This window comes from Micropterus salmoides, unplaced genomic scaffold, assembly GCF_014851395.1.
Source record: "Micropterus salmoides isolate LMB-PRFRI ecotype aquatic unplaced genomic scaffold, ASM1485139v1 Ms_hic_scaffold_11, whole genome shotgun sequence".
NCBI classification, from domain to species: domain Eukaryota; kingdom Metazoa; phylum Chordata; class Actinopteri; order Centrarchiformes; family Centrarchidae; genus Micropterus; species Micropterus salmoides.
This window is the reverse complement of record NW_024040152.1, coordinates 6,424,563-6,446,351: the sequence shown is the minus strand read 5'-3', so window position 1 is coordinate 6,446,351 and position 21,789 is coordinate 6,424,563. Positions and strand designations below refer to the sequence as shown.

At 39.7% G+C, this 21,789-nt stretch overlaps 1 protein-coding gene across 2 annotated transcripts in view; it reads right to left on the bottom strand.

Annotated features, from left to right (window-relative positions):
• Positions 1-21,789, bottom strand: part of LOC119897054 (thrombospondin type-1 domain-containing protein 7A) — a 147,333-nt gene that overhangs the window by 110,852 nt on the left and 14,692 nt on the right. The gene's annotated exons all lie outside the window — the stretch shown is intronic.

Sequence of the window (21,789 nt, the reverse complement as noted above, 5' to 3'; positions counted from 1 at the left end):
AGGTATACTGTATACAGATGGCAATGGTATAATGTAAAAAGTACAGATATAAGGCTATTTAAAAGCAAAGCCAAGATGTTTTTTTAATCTTTACTTAACCATTACCTTTACCATAATATTATAAAAGACCTCTATCCCAAATATTAAATTTTAAGAGCAATATAACTTTTACACATTGTTGATCACCTATCGCTTATCTAAGTTATTGTCAGATTTAAACATGGGAAGTCATTGTCATTTAGCCTTTGTACTAGCACGTAGTGCTAAGACAGGCGTCACATCCTTCAAATAATAAATATCTTATTCTTGAATATAACTCTTGGCACACAATATTCTGTTTTTGTTCTTCCTGTCGGTACTGACTATCAATACCACATGACACATCAGCTAAACTGCAGACCAATTTGTACACCTGGGACAACATAAATTAGATTGTGAGGACCCAAATATTAAATATAAAGAGTATATGTCTATATGAGTGTCGAGTTATCTGGGGTGTGGCTTCAGTGACTGCCTTAAACTCGAAAAAGGCTTAGGAGATGACAGAGGACACTTGGAAAACTCGCTCCTTAAAATCTTCTTTCTTTGAATTTATTTAGTTTTCCACAACCATCAGTTGTAATTCATACATCATCAATGGAGTTTAATAGGTTGAAAACCTTTAAATGCAACCAGGAAAAACAGAAAACACATCAGCTCAGTATTAATTTCTATGTAGTGAAAAACTATTGAAGTGTAACTATTAGTCCACATTTCTTTACCTTTTCTGTAGCTTATTTAAATAATATTCCAATTATACACCGTCAGCATTTGTGACTCAAATTAAACACATGAAAAATAAAGTTATTAATCACATCCAAATAAATAAAGCCATTATATCGACTACTGACTTAATTGAGTGGAGATAGCTGTGTTAAATAGTAAAGGTTTTAGCTTCTCATGGGTTCGTAGGGCACAAGCATATCAGAGATATATATGGGCCCAGAGCCACATTTGTGATTGATTTGCAGATGAGCAGCAAGATTTTGAGGAATATAATATGTGACTAGTAGCCAATGTAAGGATTTAAGAACTGGTGTAATGTGGTTGTATTTACTAGTTTTCGTAAGGACCCTGGCAGCAGCATTCTGACTACATTGGAGTTGCTGAATGGCCTTTTTTGAAAGCCGTGAATAGACCATTGCAGCAATCCAATCTACTGGAAATAAATGCGTGGGTAAGCTTACAGACAGTACTCCTCTGAATCTAGAAATACTTTTTTAGATAGTAGTAAGCAGATGAAGTGACGGATTTGATGTGACTATTCGATACCCAGATAACGCCAAGCTTTCTATCTTGACTTGTCTTTCTGTGATCTAAATACAATCTACCTTGGTCTTATCTGTATTTAGTTGGAAACATTTTTGCTTCATCCAGTGAAGGATTTCTTTGATGCAGTTACATAAAGATCCAACAGGTTCATAGTTACCTGGCGTAAATTAAATGTAGATATGCATGTCATCTGCGTAATTATAATAATATACTTTATTATTTTTTTATTATTTGGCCTAAAGGGAGCATATAGATGTTAAACAAGAGGGGTCCTAAGATGGATCTTTGTAGACCCTCTGCTCGGAAACAGTTTGCAATGATATGACTTGAACCACTTAAGGACATTTCCAGAGAGCCCCTCCCAGAGTACCTATGTACTAGAGGCGGCACTAAGATACAACAATACTAAGACAGAGACTTTGCAATAAAATAAAATAATGTATTCCATAATAAAACATTTAAACATATCCCAAACCTGTATGAGACAACAGAAAAACTAGTTCTGCCTTTTGTGTATAAATACTGCATCCCAGTTAAAGATGAAATCCAGAATTTTGTGCATGTTGCTGGTGAGAGGTAATTTAAAATATCTTAAGTGCGTTAAGTACTTAGTAAGTAAGGATTCAACCTCTGGGGACCATTAATGTCTGTACAACATTTCATGCCAATCCATCCAATAGTTGTTGGGATATTTTAATCTTGATGAAAGTGGTGGACGACCAATTCAGAATTAGAATCAGAAGGAACTTTATTGCCAAGTAGTGTTCTACACATACGAGAAATTTGCTGTGGTGATCAGGTGCTACACATAGACAAACATACAGTCAACATAAATAAATGTAGAAATATATAAATATGGAATGGAAGAACAACGTTACAGATATACATGAGCATTATTCTGAAGTAACGCAACGGAAGAGAATATTGTGTACAAATAAATATATAAACTGACAACATAAAAATACAAACAATACAACAACAAAGATCAACAATCAACAACTATGTGCGACATGCCAAGTCTGTACCTGACACGAGATGAAACAACTGACATGGCTGTCCCTGGAGCCATGCTGCTAACGTGGCTAAAAACACATTCATCTTTTCAGTCTAAATCCCAAAGTTTAGCTGTTATCGTGAAGGTCACCACTTTCTTTCCAAATGAGACATTACTGAACCACCAAATTGTCCTTCATGAAATTCTGTTTGACACAGATGAATAAACAAGAGCAAAATAGAACATGTTTAATTAACAACACTATGGAAAACCTTTTAAAGAAAGACTATCAATATCACGTTTTTTAACAAACTATTGTTTTATACTAAAGCATCACAGTCCAGCCGGATTGGTACACGTGACACCTATTATGTGAATATCCTACACAATAATTTTTTGTTGCCTATTGTTTTTCAAAATCATGGGGGCGTAGCAGTGGGAAGGTGGCATTAACATGTTTAAAACTTTGTTGATGAATCTACATCAAATTTACACAAATTTACATAGTTGTCCACAAGAGTAAGGCTTTGAAAGTTTGGAATTTATTATAATTGAAGAAATGAAGTCTGCAACACTCTTTTGTTTTAGTTAATTAAAGCCCTAGTGATGCAACATTGATGGAAAATTACCGCCTGTCAGGTTGTTAATTCAAGTAACAGCAGGGTTTCGTGTTTTACCAATCAGCTAAGCATACTGGATTTAAGAAAGTAACCGTTCTAGGCCAGTTGCTGCTAAACTTATTGAGGTACAGTCCCACTTTTCAGGGCCTATGGGGGATCCTTCTTGGACTCCGATACGGCAGCAGTAGGGAGGTGGGAGGTGTTGGACAGAGAACATGGATATCAGAGCCAAGCTTGATTCAAAGCATGCACACATATGCACGCACTCAAACATTCAAACACACACACATGCATGCACACAGCAGGCCAAATCAGACAGACTGTGATCGTACCACCACATCGACCCACCGCCTTCTGTTAGCTCTTTTCATGCTTGCCTTCATTTCGTGTCACGCTGAAGTGTATGATGAAAACAGAGAATAAGAAGGTGAAATCAGGGTGAAACCTTTGAATTTCATAATCATGCCTCCAAATTGCAATCAGAAACACTCTCTTTTGTTTCATCTCTGTTGCTTGTCTTTGTTTTTCATTTACTTAGCGAAAATCCTTCCCGCAACTGAGTGTGAATAAATTTGACTTCACTTGGCTTGAATTCCTTATGAGTAAAACAGGTCATATGTAGCAAGCAGATGCTGCATTTGAAGTACTGCATTAATAAAATGTGAAAAAAAAATATCTCTGTAATCCTACGGAGCCTGCACATCTGTACATTTTTTACAACTTACATACTAAACTAGAGGACAGATGCCTTTTGTGTGCAGAAAGTGTGTACGGCGACAAGAGTGAACTTTCCACGACCCCACTCACCTGTTTGTTCTGCAAAAATACAAACTGTAATTTATTTATTCTTTTTGGAGACAAAGGTCAGATAGAGGTAGCTTCTGGTACCTTGCATTATTCCTTTATAATCACTATTTTTTTTGACAGGAAAGTTCACACAGAGTTAACTGTGCTTCATTGAGAGGAGTTTCTGCTGCTTGTGCTCAGCAGAGTAATGAGACATTTCCAGCCATCTCTGCTACCAAATTGACAGCGTCACTGACTGGCGGTCCACAGGGAGGTCTTGTTAGGATGTTGAGCTATAATTGCACAACATGTTGGCAGGGGGGACATAAAGAGAAAGGGCAGAAGGGATACATTTTAGCATCTTGTGGCTGAGTTGCCAATATTTCTGTTCTCTACTGTGAATGGTAAAGCATGGGACTATTTATGTTTTTTCATGTTATAGACAGTTATTCCTTTTAATCCTTTGAAGAGGCAAACACAACTCGGGCCTTTGATACCTTCGAATAATATGTTCCTTTTATTTCTCTTTGTCGTCGCTCATATCAAATTGTGAAACAGCCGTGGGACAAATGATTGATTACTATAAAACCTGTCAGGCTCCCTCACTACCCCAGTTGTGTGAAGAATCCCTGAGCCAAGAATAGATCTAAAGACTGACAGCTGCCTCTCCCATAGGACATCAGCCTCTTGCTTGTGCTAATTTGTGCCAATGCCTACGCATGTGGAGGTGTGAGCATATAATGCCAGAGAGGTTTGGGCACACTTGTCAGAATCAGTCAGTCTCTCTTGATTGAGTGAAAAGAATAGGTTTCTGGTGCAGCTGCTGTTCACATGGTTCCATGTTTACTATGCAGTATGTGTGCATCTCTGTATGCATATCATATTTACTACAGTGTACAGTATGGAAGCCTTTGTTCTGATGCTCCGTTTTACATACAGTAGTTTAGTATAAAATGTTGCCCATCTATCTTACAGAATACAGTAGTGGATTCGCATAGGAGATCCCATATATAAAAAAATGACCAACTCAGTGTCATCTCTGCAACTAAGAAGAAAACCAGTGAATAATAAATGGGAGCTGCTGCATGCATCCTATGCGCTAAGGAATAGCAGTGATACTCCCACTATGGCATCCCTGCGAGATAAAAGTAGCACAGGGTATAGAGCATTGACGTTATTGTCTGCCTTTCACAAGTGGTGAATAACTGTCAAACTGTGGAGGCAGATGAAGGCCTTCTCTGAGATGGGGTGAATTTGATTCAGCACATACCTGAACGATTCTGTCAGATGAAGGCAGATCCAACAATCTTGCTGTGAACATTAGCTTTCAAGCAGAAAGCCCTCTCTCAGTCAGTTTAATTTGGTTAATTTAAGGCGTATGCAGTGGTTAACCTTGCTCTGTTGTCCAGCCACCAAGACTGAAACAGCTTAACGGCAGGCAGGTGGCCAGAGCTCAGTGGCTGTTCTTTCCGCACGACAGCAGACTGACAAGTGGCGCTGCACCTAATCAAATCAAGAGGCAGAAATGAACATGGGGAGCAAGATGCCACCTGCGCACCACAGAAATAGCTGGGGTGTCGAGTGGAAGTGATGACACTGTGATCTCAGTCTCAAGCCTTTCCAGATTTCCAGATCTAAAGCCCAGATCCCGTTCTCTGCTCCTCTGACCCCACTCTTACACCATTCCCACTTGTTAATTGGCTAGATGGGGTAGATTATAGAGCCCCTGGGAGATGGTTGCTAGGATATTGATGGCAGTCACAGGAGAGACATGGCTCTGGACATTTCTTGCCTTTCTTTGGTGTAAAGGTCTCTTCATTTGATTTTCTAAAAGGACACTTAAAGTTGGGTTTTTTCTTCACTTTCTGTCAGCAGCTTTGAATTTGTCAAGACGTTATTAACTATCGTACATATGTCAAAGAAAGAATAACTGCTGATTAATGACTCAAGTAAAAATGCACCTTTATCAGCATAAAACCTCAATTTGCTGAACACCATTACTGAAGTGTGAAAAGTCAACATCCATAATTAATACTAAACTGTATACAACCTTTGAATTACCATAATCCTTTAAAAGAGGAGATATTTTAAAAAGCTCCCCAAAGACATAATTTGCTGTTGGTAACAGATTGACCAAAGGGCAAATCAATAACACCAAGCAACTGTTTGTACACTTCTGCAGATGCATAAATCCCTGTCCAACAACATTAAGTGACAACGCGCAGTTACACAGCAGCAGGTTTGGTGTGCATTTGGAGCTACTCAACTGCATGAGTGGTGGGAAAGCTGCCATCACTTCCATATGGCAACTACATGTGCTTGGACATTTATGGTTACTGTAAGCCAGGGCAGAATGGCTTGGCTGTGAATATGTTCTTCTACTACTACTGTTTACTGTAAGCATGAAAAAAAGAAACACAGCTCATGTGTAAAAAGGTCTAACAAACAATAAAGTAATTTGAAGCACTTCAGTTAGTAAGGAAACAAGTAGAGAATACTTACAGTTTATACAGAGCATGCAAATATGCAACATATTTTAGAATTAAAGCTTGTCCTGAGCCATTACTTTCGTCGCTCGTTAATGTGTGTTTAATTTTTGCTTTAATGAACATTAATTTTTTACATTTAATATTTTTATTTATCTTTCTGATAACTTAAAAGAGACATCTCTGCTGTGGATAAAAGCTTTTACCTGTGAAATATTTACTACTCTCAAACTGGCATAATATAATGATGTAATATTATGTTGGGGTTGCTGTATGACATCTACTTCACCAGATTTTTGACTTTAAAAACTCACTTCCCAACCAATGCTCTGTTTTAGAGCAAGAACTTTTCATAAAAATTTGAGTTTGGAGTCACTTTCAAGCCCTTTTCCTGTTCACAATGTCGACAGTTGAGTGCTGGAGGACGGTGCATTGAACGAGCTTCCGGCAGTACAAGTCATTTCATTCTCTAGCAAGCATATCAACAGAGAAAGAAGTAGGTTATTTTTACTCCTTTATTTTGCATGGTAATATTTTATGATTTTCCATTTCTCTTCAGTGCTGCAAAGTTGTAGATATATTGTCAAGTGTGTCAATTAAATGCAACCATTAAAAGATCTTTAGATTTTATAAATTTTAAACACAAACTGGCCACACAGTGTGGAACCCTAAAATGTTCAATATTAAATTAAAAAAAGACATTCTGAAATAACATTAAATAATTAATATGAAATGTTTAATGACATTATTAACACTTTATTTCAAAATAACCTTTTTTCAAAAGTCATTTCATTATGAAATTTTCTCTGATAACACACAATGTCAAGTTTAATTTCATAATGCCGCTTTTGATTGGCTCTTGGATGAAACATCTTCAAGTATCTGCAACCAAGGCCAGTTGCCCTTTATACTTGTATACTTCCTTGGATAACTATGACCTGGATGACTGAGAATCTTTACAGGCATAGTACGGTATGTTAAGCTAAATAAATAATAATAGTAATAATAAATAATGTTAATTTCTATATGTACTTTGTTTATGTACACAGGTGAATGCAAGGTGAGGGTGATATTGACAGTATTTCGAGCCCAAATTAGCTTTTTCTCAGGTACAGAGGAATCAAACTCAAGTGTGTCATTAAATAGTCTTATATTACTAAAGGTGTGGATACAACTTCAACTGGTTAAGTGCATACCTCCTTACTTGAAATTAAATAGTACATAACAAACCAACATTGTCTAAGTAGGTAATCATCAAAAGCTGTTCAAAAAACAACAAATATATTGAAAAATATTTATATGTTTGTAATTTAATTCTCACTGTCTACAATATCTGTGAATGCCAACTACAGTATGGTTAATGTTAGAGAAATATTATGGTTATGGCAAATAGACCATAATCCTGTGTTTCAGTTGCCTAGACTTTTAGGCAGCAGAAACAATTCAGTAAGTTTAGGAAAAGACTGTGGTTATGGCAATTAAAAATTCAGAGTCAAAAGTCAATTATATGTCTCTAGCATGAAAAGCAGACATGATATATCCTATGGTATATCCACCACCCTGACCTCCAAACCTTCATTCTATGTCTCTCCAGATAAAGGGCACAAAACTTCCTGTATGTTAATAAACTTTAGAAATGGATGTGAGTTTTGCAGTTGTGTAATTTATATGTATCTACTATTTCTAACGATGTTCAAATGTCTGCTTCATCTGCATGTTTGAAGATAAACAGTCCTCCCGGTGCAGCTGTGGATGGTAAGACTCTCAAACTCAAGCATAAAACAGTTTTCTCCATCTGCTGGCAAGATGATAGATAGATCTGGATGCTGCAAGTTTTGTGTGTGTGTGTGTGTGTGTGTGTATGTTAACGTAGTAACTTTTTAACTTTTAACCAGCATTGGGACAAGGTGCCATTGATTACAGGAACGCATACACTCAAAAGCCTTGCGTATCAGGGATCAGACTTTTGCACCTAACCTGCACAGTACATGCATTTCATCATGTGGCTCTCATCTGATCTTCCTCACGTCTCCATGTCATCTCAGTCAGAGACGAGATAACAGGGAGTGACATCACAAGGAATATCATTATGTATAAATGAGACACCCACTGCCTCAGTTTCCTCCATAAATTAGCAGATGAAAAAAAAAGAACAAAGCTTTCAAGGAACAGTAACACAATATTAAAATCCTTCCTGCTTACTGCAATGTGAGAGAAGCTAATGGACTGCTCATAGTGCACTGCGAGAAGCATATCAGTACCGGATAGATCAAGGAGAGCAGGAGGTCCAAGGTGACGGCAAACACACACCACACACTCGCTGAGTGCTATGATCGCACTAGGAGGTGTGAGCTGTAAAAACTGCCACCCTCCAACTGAGGGTGCTGAGATAAATGAGCACACAACTCTCTGTTTCTGCCCTTTGATTTCACTGCTGCGCTGCTCCAGGTAAACATGAGAGGAGAAAGAGGAGATGGGGCCACTGAGCATGTGATCTCACACACACACACACACACACACACACACACACACGCAATGACAGAAGGGAGATGGGTGCTTTGAGCATATGCATTTTCTCAAGCAATTTACACACACGCACATACAGGCACATAGACAACGCACACACTCCACCAACATCTAAAGACGAGTTGGTTTGTGTGAGCGTTTGATATTTTGTTTCCTTACATGGATCCGAATCTAGAGAAAACAATCATGGCGAACACTTGAACCTCTTCTGTATTTGCAGCTTGACACACCGTCATCATCAATAAACACATGAATCTCTTCCCTCCTGCCTGTTTGTCATCAATCCTGAGTTGGCGAAAGCAGAGCGATCAAACTGTTTTCTTCAGTGTCCGTGTAAGCACAGACAACACAATCGGATTATACAAGATAATAGCTTCTCTGTAGCTGTGATTGAACAAGCCGCCCGGGGAGCCAATCAATTCTCTCAACTTAAACCGTAAAAGACTGATCTAACATAGACACCTAACTCTCTTCCTCGATCCAGTCGAAACATCTGGATCGTAAAACAGTGGAGGCTTAATCAGGGGCAGGCATCGGAAAAGGAGGAGAGAGCGTGCTGAATCCATTAAATATGGATTAGAGTTGTAATCGCCCGTGAGTGGGACAGGAGGGCAGAGGGGTGCGGGAGTACAGCCAGGTGGGCAAGCTGCTGTGACATGAACCACAACAGGGGGACAGAGAGAGAGAGAGATAAGAGTCAACATGGGTGTGGCAGCAGTGACCTTAACATGCTAACTTATGGCTCCATCTGTTCAAAAGCAAACGAGGGAGCAAAGGAGCCGGCAAATGTGAATGAATACAGCATCTGAGTGCGGAACAAGTGGGTGTTTGGGATTTGTTTGTTTGTGTCTGTGTGCCTGTACACGCAGGGCGTTCGCTGTGACAACACTGTGCATTCTGGGAATAAATGTGGGTTAATGATGCTGCAGACCAGATGTGTCTCACTCACATGTTGGACGCTATGCAGATGCTACTGAAAAGAGAATGGCTACACAATGGCTGCATATTTTTACACTGACTGCTCAATATGTAATTTCTATCTGTAATAACACAGGACTAGTAAGTGGTTCAGCAATTTCAGATTGAAACCTGTGCCTCAACTCATGAAATGCATCAAATGATGCAATATAAACAGCAGCACAAAGCCAGTCTTGGATACAGATTTAAAAAAGATTCCCACATATTTGTAGTTTGCATGTCTGCAGAATATTTGAAAACAGATTTGCATTAGGTTACTGGTATTTGCATTCAGTTAGCAGAATTCTGATCGCCGTGGGTGTGTTGCAAGAGGCAGCAGCGACAAATTTAAATGCGATCCAGAGAGGCCGGTTTAAATTAGAACTGAAACGGTTATTTATTTGCCAGAAAATTAATCAACTTAATTCATATTGATGAATAGTTTCTGTCATTTATGGTCCTTTCAAACATTCACCGGTTCTTCTAAAATAAAAAAAACAAACAAAAAAACAACTTTCTAATATTTTATAGACTAAATTATTGCTGGTAAGTGATTAATCAAGAAAATAATTTGCAAATAAATCTATAATGAAAATAATCTTAAGTTGCAGCCACAGTTTGACAGTTTATCAGACATTAAAACACATGCATAAATTATGACGGACAAAGACAATCTCAAAAACTATCAAAGCAGCAGGAAGAACAGAAGAATTACACTGCCAAAGCCCTCTGCTCCAGGAGGATAACACAAAACACAACCACAGAAAACAATCGTCCTTCATCTAAACTCATAAATCTAATATAGAATGATATTTGATCGCCAGTTGGGTATGTTTGTGGAATCAAGAAGCACATCTCATTGTAATGTGTTTTTTGGGTGAACATGCTTTTCTGACGAAAGCCAACTCACCTGCAATCCATACTTGAGGAAGTAAAAACTAAATTTCATATGAAAGAGTGTTTCTCTTGGACTTGGATTTGGAGTATCAGCAGAGTTGCATTTTGTAGACGAGACCTTTGACAGAATGTTCTTCACTCCAAAAAGCCACTTTCACAGGCACCCCAGTAGGCGGAGGATCAAAGCAGTTCAATAGCTGCCCTGGACCCTCTTCTTAAACACCATGTTTTTTGGGGGGGAATCAAACACTACTGTGCAATACTTTCCCCATACTCAGCAATGACATTGGGAAAAGACATTTGAAGGAATGAATGGGTGATGTGAGCTTCTGCTTTGATATAGGATTTGCAGAGAACATAAAGTAAAGCTATTTTCTTTTAAAGATAAGAGGTGCTTTGAACTATTATTGCTCATATACTTTAGCTGATGTTGCTGTATTTACTTAGATTGATCTACAGTGGAAATAAAATTCTAGACTTTATATCCTAGACTGAACTGACACGATCAAACTCGACTGGTATGAAACATTGCCTCAAAGGCCAACATGGTGTCTTTGAAGGATGTTTGATGGTGGCAGTTTAAAAGTCAGCCAGTTCTTTTGACAAGCAGACTTTGACAGACATATCAGGGTATACTGGCAATATCACGGAAAAATCTAACCTGACAGATGGAAATAAATTTCAGATGAAATTGAAGAGTGCCCCTCTCCCTCATCCTTAAAGTCGTGTAGGAAAACCCTACTGCTGGCAATATATGATCAGCGTTAATAAAGAGAGGAGCTCTGACTTGATTAATCATAGCATTTTGGCAGCAGAGTACACCAAGGGAAGTCTTATTATTTCTCTCCCTTGAGTGTGCTGCCCCATCCAAAGAGGCTGCATTCATTTTCACAGTGGGTCTCTGTTGTCTCTGCAGCACTCTTCCTCTTTCACACCCATTCCATCAACTCCATTCTCCTCGCCTTTTCCATTTCTCTCTTTCCCTCTCATATTCCTTCCACTTTCCATTTATAAATAACAGTGTCCCAATGGGGTCAACCCATACGTGAGAGGCACTGGGAATCTACTCTGACAAGAGAACATTATAGTGTCAAGCACCACTAAAAGTTAATGCTGTCAATTTCCATGCTACAGGATAAAGCTTTTGACAGAACAGATGTCACCAGGAGTGGCTTGTCTAGTCTGAACCTCCCTCTCTGTTACTGTCGTCATCATCCTTGTGCATTTTCAGTTTCTCAGTTTCAGTTTCTCTTTTACTGAAGATGTGGTTCCACTCAGTTATGAGAGGTAAGTTGCAATGAAAACGGTTAAAATAACTAACTAATTAGGGTGTTAAAACATTACTAAAGTGGAGACAGTGTGTGGTGATAATGCTCTGCTCTTGAAACATGCATGTTCATTTTCAGCAGCTCTCAAAAATCTTTCAGAACATGCATTTTCCTTTTCGCTTACTCTTTGCCTTATATATATGTTGTGTGTTTCCTATCTGTGCGAATGGTGTGCTGGAGTTTTGCTACTGTTTTGTTTGTGTATTCTGTCCTCCTTCCATGGTACAGAATTTTCATCATCATTGAATATTGTTATACTGTAATTTTACGATTTTGGTCTATTCTGTAAACGTCTGTCCGTCCTGGGAGAGGGATCCCTATTGGCCTGTGTGAGGTTTCTTTTATTGTTTTTGAGTTTTTACTTATCGTAATTGAGGGTCTAAATATAGGTGTAGTATGCTGTACAGATTATAAAGCCACTGTATCTGAAGGATTTTCATCAGAATCAGCTTTATTGCCAAGTAAACATTAATAGATATTCTTCTAGGTCATAGTTATCCAAGGGACTTGATTGAAGATACCTGAAGACATTTCGCCTCTCATCTAAGAGGCTTCTTCAGTCTCTCTTGGATGAGAGGCAAAAAGTCTTCAAGTATCTCAAGTATATCATTCCACTTGCCCTTGATTTAACCCTGTTTGGATATTAGGTTTTATAAATAAAATTGACTTTGCCTGACTCGACAATTTGCATGACAGTCAACCAGGGCAGTGGCATCAAAGACAAAACGCAACAGACAGAACAAGAATAAAAAAATATTTTATATATATATATATAATGATTTATTGATAATTAAAACAGAAAGATGTATGAGGCTTGAAGTTGCTGAATAGACATTCAAAAGCATTGAGGGGAAGCTACGATAGGGAAACCTGCAGTAGCACCAGTGCACGACAGATCCCCCAAAAGCTTCCAGTTACTGAAGAGCATTGGCTGATCTGAGATCTTTGAGATCTGAATGAATGTGATGATGGTATGCTTGGGAGAACCAGCGGCGCTTGATATGTATCAGGTGCTCAGGAATGACGTCGGAGGCTGAAAGGGTAGCTCTGATATGGAAGGAGTGACCGGGGTAATGGATGGGAGAAAAGCATAACAAGAGAGTGCTTGCGGAAGTGGTGGCGGCACCAGGAATAGAAAGACCACTGGATCCGACTCAGAGATGATCTGACGTGGTTGTACTCTGGGATTCCAGGGTTGCAATTGGTTCACGAGCGTCTTGCAAGGGTTCAGGGTCACTGGACTCCGGAGAAGACAGGTGTAAGCTGGCCCGATTTAGATGGTTGCTTTAAGTAGAATGCAGTGTTGTTTGAAGAATGAGTCTGAATTGCAGGTATGACGTCAAAGGTCAAGACAAAGGGAAGATGTAGTGAACTGAAATCCAAGAGCGGGTGTGATTGTAGCTTCTAAGGTTTGGGACGATTGAATGATGCGTGCTGATGAAACAAGACGTGGTGGCGAGATCAAACGATTACGTTAATCGTGAGCTCTTCAGGCTGGCCTGTAGCATGAGAGAGGGTTATGCTGTTAATGATAAAGTTTTGGTGACTATTCCGCTGCCTTATAGAAACCCCAAACCCTGCCAGATGAGTGGCAGCAGTTCGAGCCATGTGCTTGTGTCCGCATTCGTTTGCGCCACTGGCGTCCTATGGGACTGCACACGGGGCGTGATGACGTGTGTGGAAGAGACTGATCGCTCGAAAACCAAGATTCTACCATCTGCCATGGTCAGGCTAGCGATGACTGTGAGTGAGGAGTGGAGGGCTTTGGCATCCCGGTGCCGAAAGCCCCTTCTAATTTGTAACAACTGTTCCCTCAAAACTACTTTAGTTTGAAACATCTGTTCACTTGACCCTTTGACACAGTCAAGTTGGCAATGACTGGGAGTGAGCCACGGTTGGCTCTGGCATCCCGGTACTGAAAGCCCCTTTTAGTTCGAATGACTGTTGGCTCAAAAAAGATTTTAGCTGGAAACGACTGTCGAAGGTCTGTTTGCATGAATGACTTAATTGAAGCAGCTGTTTGCTCAAGACAAATTAAGCTCAAAACGACTGTAGCTCTAACGCTTAGTTCGAAACACCTGTTAGCTTCAAAAGACTGTTCGCTCAAATGACTGGATTGGATTGAAACGACAGTCTGGATGGAATGACTGTTGGCTCGGTCATAGCTTGAAAAGCCTGATGTTTGCTCGAAATGTATGACTGTATGCACGTCATGAGCTTGAAGCGACTGAGAATTCAAAGCGACTCAAAGCGAGTTTGAAGCGACTGACCGTTCTGCGTTCTACGTAATGGACTTTAGCTTGGGGTGACTTTTGTTTAAGATGACTGTTAGCTTGACCTAAGCTCGAAACAACTGTTAGCTCGATGTGAGCTTTGAACGAGTGATTTCGAAGCAACTGAGCTCGAAACAACGTCGGTTTATAACCAACTGAGCTCGACGTGACTTTAACTAAAGGTGACTTTGGTTACAGTTGTTAACTTGACATAAGCTCGACATGAGTTCGAAGCGACAGAGCTCAAAAACAACTTGGTTTATGACAACTTGTTTGTTTGAAACGACTGTTAGCTCGATGTTACCTGAAAACGACTGTTTGCTCAAAACTATTTTGGTTCAAAACAACGATTTGGTTGAAGGACTATTAATTAGATGTTTGCTAGAGATGCCTCTTTGCTCATAATGACCTGGTTAAAAATGGTTTTGATTGAAGTCTCTAAACTCAATGTTCACTCTAAACGACTGTTGGCTCAAAACGACTGTTCACTGCTCAATGTGAGATCAAAACGACCGAAACCATTTAGGTTTAAATGACAATTTGGTTGAAAGACTATTAATTCGATGTTAGCTTGAAATGACTGTTAGCTCGATGTTTGCTCGAAGCGACAGCGAGCAGAATGTTAGTTAGAAATGATTGAGCTTGATACGACTGTGAGCTCAAAACAACTGTTAGCCGAATGTTAGCTTGAAGCGACTGTTAGCCGAATGTTAGCTCAAAACGACTGTTAGCCGGATGTTAGTTAGAAGCGACTGTTAGCTCGAAATGACTGTTAGCCGGATGTTAGCTCGAAACAACTGTTAGCTGAATGTTAGCTTGAAGCGACTGTTAGCTGAATGTTAGTTAGAGATGACTGTGAGCTTGAAACATCAGTGAGCTCAAAACGACTGTTCACCGGATGTTAGCTCAAAACGACTGACAGCCGGATGACAGCATGAAACAACTGAGAGACGGATGATACCACGAAACGACTGAGAGCCGGATGATAGCTCGAACGACTAAGAGCAACAACAAAACAACTATTGGCATCTCGGTGCCCAAAGTCCCTACTGAAGCCCTCTGCTGGGGTTGGTGGTAGGGTGCATCTCTGTGTTGAAAACCCTTACCGCAGTCAGCTTCTGTGGTTGCTTGAAGTGTATGGCTGGGGCACTGGCATCCTGCTGTAGTTGGTGATAGTAGGCAGATGGGAGTACTAGCATCCTGGTGCCTGGAGCCCTGACTGGAGTTGGTTGCAGTGGAGGCCCTGGAATTCTGGTGTTGGTTGATTCCTGCTTGCTTTGGTACGGACTTCTGCTGTCTTGGGCTGTAGGATACATGGGAACTGTCCATTTAACAACGTCACCCGGAAGAGAGCTGGTGTTGGCGGAACTGAAGCATGACATGCTGAAATGATAGCTTTAAAAGTTTGCTGAATTGTCTGTTCTGTAAACGTGATTCTTTCATCTTTAACTGTTTTCTGAAGAGTCGCTATAGTCCACATGAAATTGTTTATGAATACTGTTTTACACAGGACCTCGGTGGAGTGGGGTAACGCTGTGATCAGCTGTTTGTTGTCAGGCGAATGATTCGTTGGGTGTAATGTTCCTGATTGTCGGGGAGAAGTGGACCATGGAAGAGATGGCGTTAAAGCTGGACTCACCCACTTCCTGGCCATCTTTAGGATTGTGGAAAGCGGCGTGTCGAGCGTGGATACGGAGGAGAAGAGTACGGCTTCTGGTGCTGGGTCTATTGACGTGAACGTAGAAGACTGTCTGAAGTCTGTCCGAATAATTCATCGTCCAATGGGAATAGCAATGTACCAATACTTTCTCAAAAGAGGTAGGTGGATGGAAGTAGCTTGTAATAATTCACGTTTTAGGATGGTAGCGTAGCGTGCTCGACACAATGTTGCTCGTTCGTGTGCACAATGTGAGATCAAAGAAGACGAGATGGGATGTATAGGTGTTTACGGAAACGCTGGCAATGACATGATTGATGTGTGGTTCCGCTAATAAAACTCTGCTAATTAGCCCCATTTAAGACTCTCAGAGGTTGCTTACTGTTAGCAAGCTTGTTTATTAAAGTATTTGTACCGTCGACTCCTGTCTCATAACTGTTTCTCAACCATTCCTCTTTTGTGGAGCAGTTTACACTCTGACAGAGGAGGCTATGATTGTGTCCTCCATTTTGGACTCTGCAGCTTTCAGATTGCTCAAAGGTCAGCACTATCATTTGGTAGTCTATTGGTCAACTGGGTAAATGTCAAAGTTCTCCAAAGTTGAACTCAACATGAAAAAATACACACAGATTTACCTTTTCCCCTTGAGAGAATTCTTTGGGCCTCACAATAAGTTTCGATTATTGAACTGAAACTAAATGCATGATAAGTTTAGTGAAAGCTTGATAAGACACACATTCCCAAGACATAAACTCAAGACTAAAATGCTGAAGCTTATAACTTGCAACTGTAAGTTGAGATTCCAATGCATCCTTATCACCCAGTCATTTTGTTTTAGTAAAATGAATGATGAGTGTTGGCATCTACAGCATCCTGCATTACTGCATCCAGTACAGTCATCATTGAATAAGTCTGCCCACATCCTTCCTGTGTTAGTGCTGCTTACAATTATCTCCTCAAAATGATTTTGAGTAGTAAAATCCCATCAAGATGCTGTATAAAACTCTCGTCCATCAGGAGGAGACACCCTGGAATTAGTCCTCACACAACCTTCAGTGTCTATGCAAGACATATTCATAAAGTGCAATGATACATAAAGATGTGGAGGTCAGGGTGGTCGATGGGAAGGTTTTGTCCTGGCTTACTAACCTTAAAGAATAGGTTCAGATAGGTTTGAGTCTATCCAAGAACATTTCTCTCATGTATGTACAATGAAACAGTAATAAGAGCTGTAATCATTGCTCCTCGCCATACTGCCCGCAAAGTGATCCCTTACTAAATGTGACTCCATCAAAAGAGATGGGAGACAAATCCATAGTCCTCGTTCTGAATGAAAATGCATTCTTAAAGTGGTCATTTTCTGCTAATTTTCAGGTTGATAATTTTATTCGTGGGTTTACATGGTTTAATTTTCAACACCACATTTTTTTTTTTTGCTGCAGCACCTCTTTTCACCCTGTGTGTTAAACGCTCTGTTTTAGCTAGCAAGTGAAGCATCTCTCACTTCTAATTGATCTTTGTTGGGAGTTGCCATAAGGATGCGCAGTACCTAGTTAAGTAGTACTAGACAATCAGCAGAGCAGAAGAAGAAGAAGCAGAGTAGAGCGGGTCCTGACAAGCACATCTTGCACTGTGTGTGCTCCAGTTCAGTGTATTTCTCCACCAGTGTTTTTAATACCGTGCCTGACTAGCACTAGGCGAGCGTTATGATGCAAGTTTCGCTGTAACGCAGATAGGTTATGGAAGTAAAGTCTGGACTATCATTGAGCTGTTTTCAGGCAGCTCAGGAGCAGTGTTTTCTGTGGGAGATGGTAACATATAACCGCATATAACACAATAAAGGAAAGTGAAAATGCCAAAAAGCACTCTCAACTCTCACTCTCAACTCTTTCAGTTCAGTCAGAGCTAGAATAAGTTGTGTTTCTCTAGACTGTTATCATGTTGAGCTGCATGGAGGGATGACAACACAATGGATTTTTGTACTAATTATGCACTAAAAGGGCTAACTCTGTAAAAATCCCTATTTAATTTGGACAATTCAGACTGCTGAAGCCTAATTGAAGCTTAGGGCCCGTGTCCACCAAAGCGTTTTTTTCTGACGCCAGCGTCTTTTTTCAATTCATTCCAATGGGAGCGCCGCATTTTTCCAAGCTGGTAAAAACTCCAGGAGCGTGACGAGGCGCTGAGCGTCTTTTCTGCCCTGGGCGCTGAGCGTTTTTTTTCCGGTCGCCGGGAGTTGAAAAATGTTCAACTTTGGGAAAAACGCTGCGGTCATCACTGTCACTTTTTACCAAGCCGTCCAATCACAGTGCAGTACACACACCGCACCGAGCACATCCGATCTTGAACAAAACGATGTGCCTACTCGCCGAGGTGTGTCCTCGCCCGCAAAATCTCATGAACCTACGTACGGACAGTCTGTGCTCTCATGCTTCAGCCTTCTCTTCATGCAGTGCAAAGGCCAGAGCAAGTAGGCCTACGTACTTTGTGGTGACATTTTTACATCCACTAAAATTAAGTAGGCTTCCTTACTTGCAACACATCGCCTCCACGGAAATTATGTATCATAGCAACCACAACGTCTCAAAAAAACACTGCGCCGCCAAAACGCACCCTAGCGCTTCCAGCTAGGCGTTTTCAGAACAGCAAAAAACGCTTTGGTGGACACAGGCCCTTAAGCTTTGAAAGAGGACCGTGGCTTGTGTATCTCATCTTTTACAGTGTAGTAGCGCTAGGAACGGATGACTTCTTGTTCAGTATAGACAGGTGGAGTTACATTGATTCTTTCACTAGCATTAGCATTAATTCCGCTACTGCTCTTTCCATGCATAACTCATGACTCATGGCTAGAAGTAAGCCAGTCACTGCTCTTACACTCTTTCAATATACAGAATATATGGCCATGTGAGTATTGTATTAAATAATATGTCTGCTGATATTTTATATATCTTATTGTGAACAAACCTCAAGAAAACACACAATGAACTAATCCTACTCACAAGTACTGTCTGTATCTAAAGCCTGATAGATCTTGTCTCTCTTTGCAATAGAGCTCCATTTTTGTCCAAAAACTATTCAAAACACAAGATTAAGCTACTCTGTTGCACTGGGTGACATGTTCCTTTGTTACTACAAACATCGTCTCTGTAATTTATTTGAACCAATCCCACATATAACATCTTATGGCTGTAAATACTCATTAGAGCACCAATGAGCAACTGAAAATAGTCCCCAACCAATACACTATTTACTCCTGTTTGAGTAACGTTTGCTAAAAACTACATTGCCCATCTGTTTCCGGAAATTCTTTGGCCTTTCTGTGACTTCTTTTTTAAGATTTACATTCTAAGTAGGAACCAATGTGCTTGGGATTGAGAGCCATAGATTTGCTTTCTCCTACTGTAATTGTGCATATTGTGTGTTTTATTGTTATTTTAATGGTTTATTTGTAATCAGGCCATGGGACAATAGTAGGAACTTTGCCTTTTGGCTAACACTGGCACATTTACAGTGATGTCGATCAATGTGCATTGTCCCTGTGAATAAAAGAAATAAAAATAAAATAGACAGGGTAGGGAAGTACTGAGAGACAGACTAACCCATATTTAGTTTTGGTCTTATCATGGGAATTGTAGATATTAACAAAAATATAATTGTAATTCTTACAAAGAAACTGAAACAATATTTTGACAAGTGGTCATAGTTGCTGGAATTTAACAATAGTTAGGCTAACTTAAATTGCTGAAAGTTAAAATTTGTAGACCATAAAGCTGACCCTGTCCGCAACTGGTAGCTAAGGAAGAGTTCTGGATGGAGTCAAAGTGCAGCAGCAGTTTACAGAGCCTGCAGTAACAAATGAGTATCTATATTGGTACTTACACAATCTGTGAAAAACTAAGAGAAAGAAGAAATCTCCCTTATTTCACACTAGGCTTTACTGATTTTAATTCTCTGTAAATTAACAGCGGACTAAGGGAAGATTTCATCAGAAATAGGCCTTTTTTAAATAATGTTCAAGAAGCATGGAGAGCTGACCAGCTGCTCCAGGTGTTACTTACATAGCTCCCACGCTAGCTCTTCCTACTGTGATTTAGATGTCTTATTGGTGGGCTGAAGTATTTTATGATGTAAGTATAGTGAAAAAAAAGAAAACAGATGTGGAGGATCAATGGAAGGGCGGGCCCACACAAAACCACGTGCCCATGAACGAGCGCACACATGCCAGTTTGGATTGTCCGCAGTCTGACTGGAGGGTTCACCAGCAGGCTACAACAGCATGACTGACCTACATTTTCTACACACACGCAAACAGACACACATGAACAGAACTATACACACACACACACACACACACACACACCAGTCTTTTCCACTACAGCTGTATTCTTGTCAGAGAGTAAAAGCATCTGAAACAACATCTGGATCAACACTGGACACTAAAATTACCAACTGAAGCCCAGAGTAAGAAAATCTGCTCAGGGATTTTAACTCCTCCAGGCAGATTGACCATCGTCACCTGTTTAATGGGGACCTCTGTGATACACACTTTCACACACTTTATGGCATAAGGAAGACTGGTCTATACTGCAGAGTGCTATATTTGCTCTGAATACACAATTCAGCCTCAATCTGAGGTGGGAAATTTACTCAAGGACTGTGATTAAAAAACATTTTCAGATATTGGTTTTTCACTTTATTTCCATTTTTTATGACCATTTACTTTCACAAAATTTTAGGGGAACTATTCTACCTTGTATTGCACAACATTTATTTGCTGTCTGTGTCATTAGTTACTTTGCAGATTGGGGTTTTACACAGTGATCAGATGATTACTATTGTGGGACAAAAAATGTCAGATTTTTAGGAAAAAGAATCAGATATTTTGTTACAGGCTAATGCATCAACAACAAAAATAATGTTCACAAAAAACACTTTTACTTTTTATTTCCGAGAACATTTTAGAGCCAATACTTATAATTACTTACAGTTTACTAACAATTCAGCAATATTTTGAGAGCAGAACTTTTAAATTGTTGACGTATACAGCTGACGCTATCCTATATTTTTTTTATTGTCAACAAATCCCATGAATGCATTTATCCATTTCTCAGTACTACCCCACCCAGTGTGTACCACTAAACCCCAAGCCCATTCATTTCAACTGAAGAATTAAATCTTTAAAAACAAGTCAAAAATATTTACTTGTTTTTATTCCTATTTTAGGAAGTATTTTCTGAGTCTAAATAAACTACTGTGGCCATGTTCATGGAAATATAGGAACATGCCACCCTGTGTGGCTCGCTGATGAGTTGTTACTTATGTTTGCACACAAATGCTCTATGACACAGAGGAATAAGCAGTACTTGTTTGTCTGATAAATTCATTGTTATCCAAGGAAGGTTAAATTCAAAGACAACTGGATTTGGTTAATGATACTTTCATTCAAGAGGCCCCTGGGTGAAAGGCGAAATGTCTTGAAGTATCTTCAACCAAATCCTTTCTGGATTCTGGTGTTGTGGTGGCATTTGTTGACAATAAGAAAATTCTTCTGGTATTTGTATAGAGCCTTTCTAGTCTTCTGACCGACTATGATACTTCATGTCATAGTCACCCCATTCACACACATTCATAAGCTAATGGCAGAGGCACAGTGCCAGCTGCTCATCAGAAACTAACTAATCATTCACCCACACTCACACATGAATGGCACAGGGAGCAGGGATTGAACCAGCAATCTTATGATTAGTGGGACCCGCTCTACCTCCAAGCCACAGCCGCACCCAATATACTATACAAACATCATTTCTGTCCTGTTGCAACAAAATGCCTTGTCAGACAATTGAGAAATGATGATGAAAAAAGATAATGAAAATAAATATTTCACTGAAAATCACAGACTGCTAAACAACCACATATTTAACTGCATGACAGTTAAACATATTACCATTAAATAG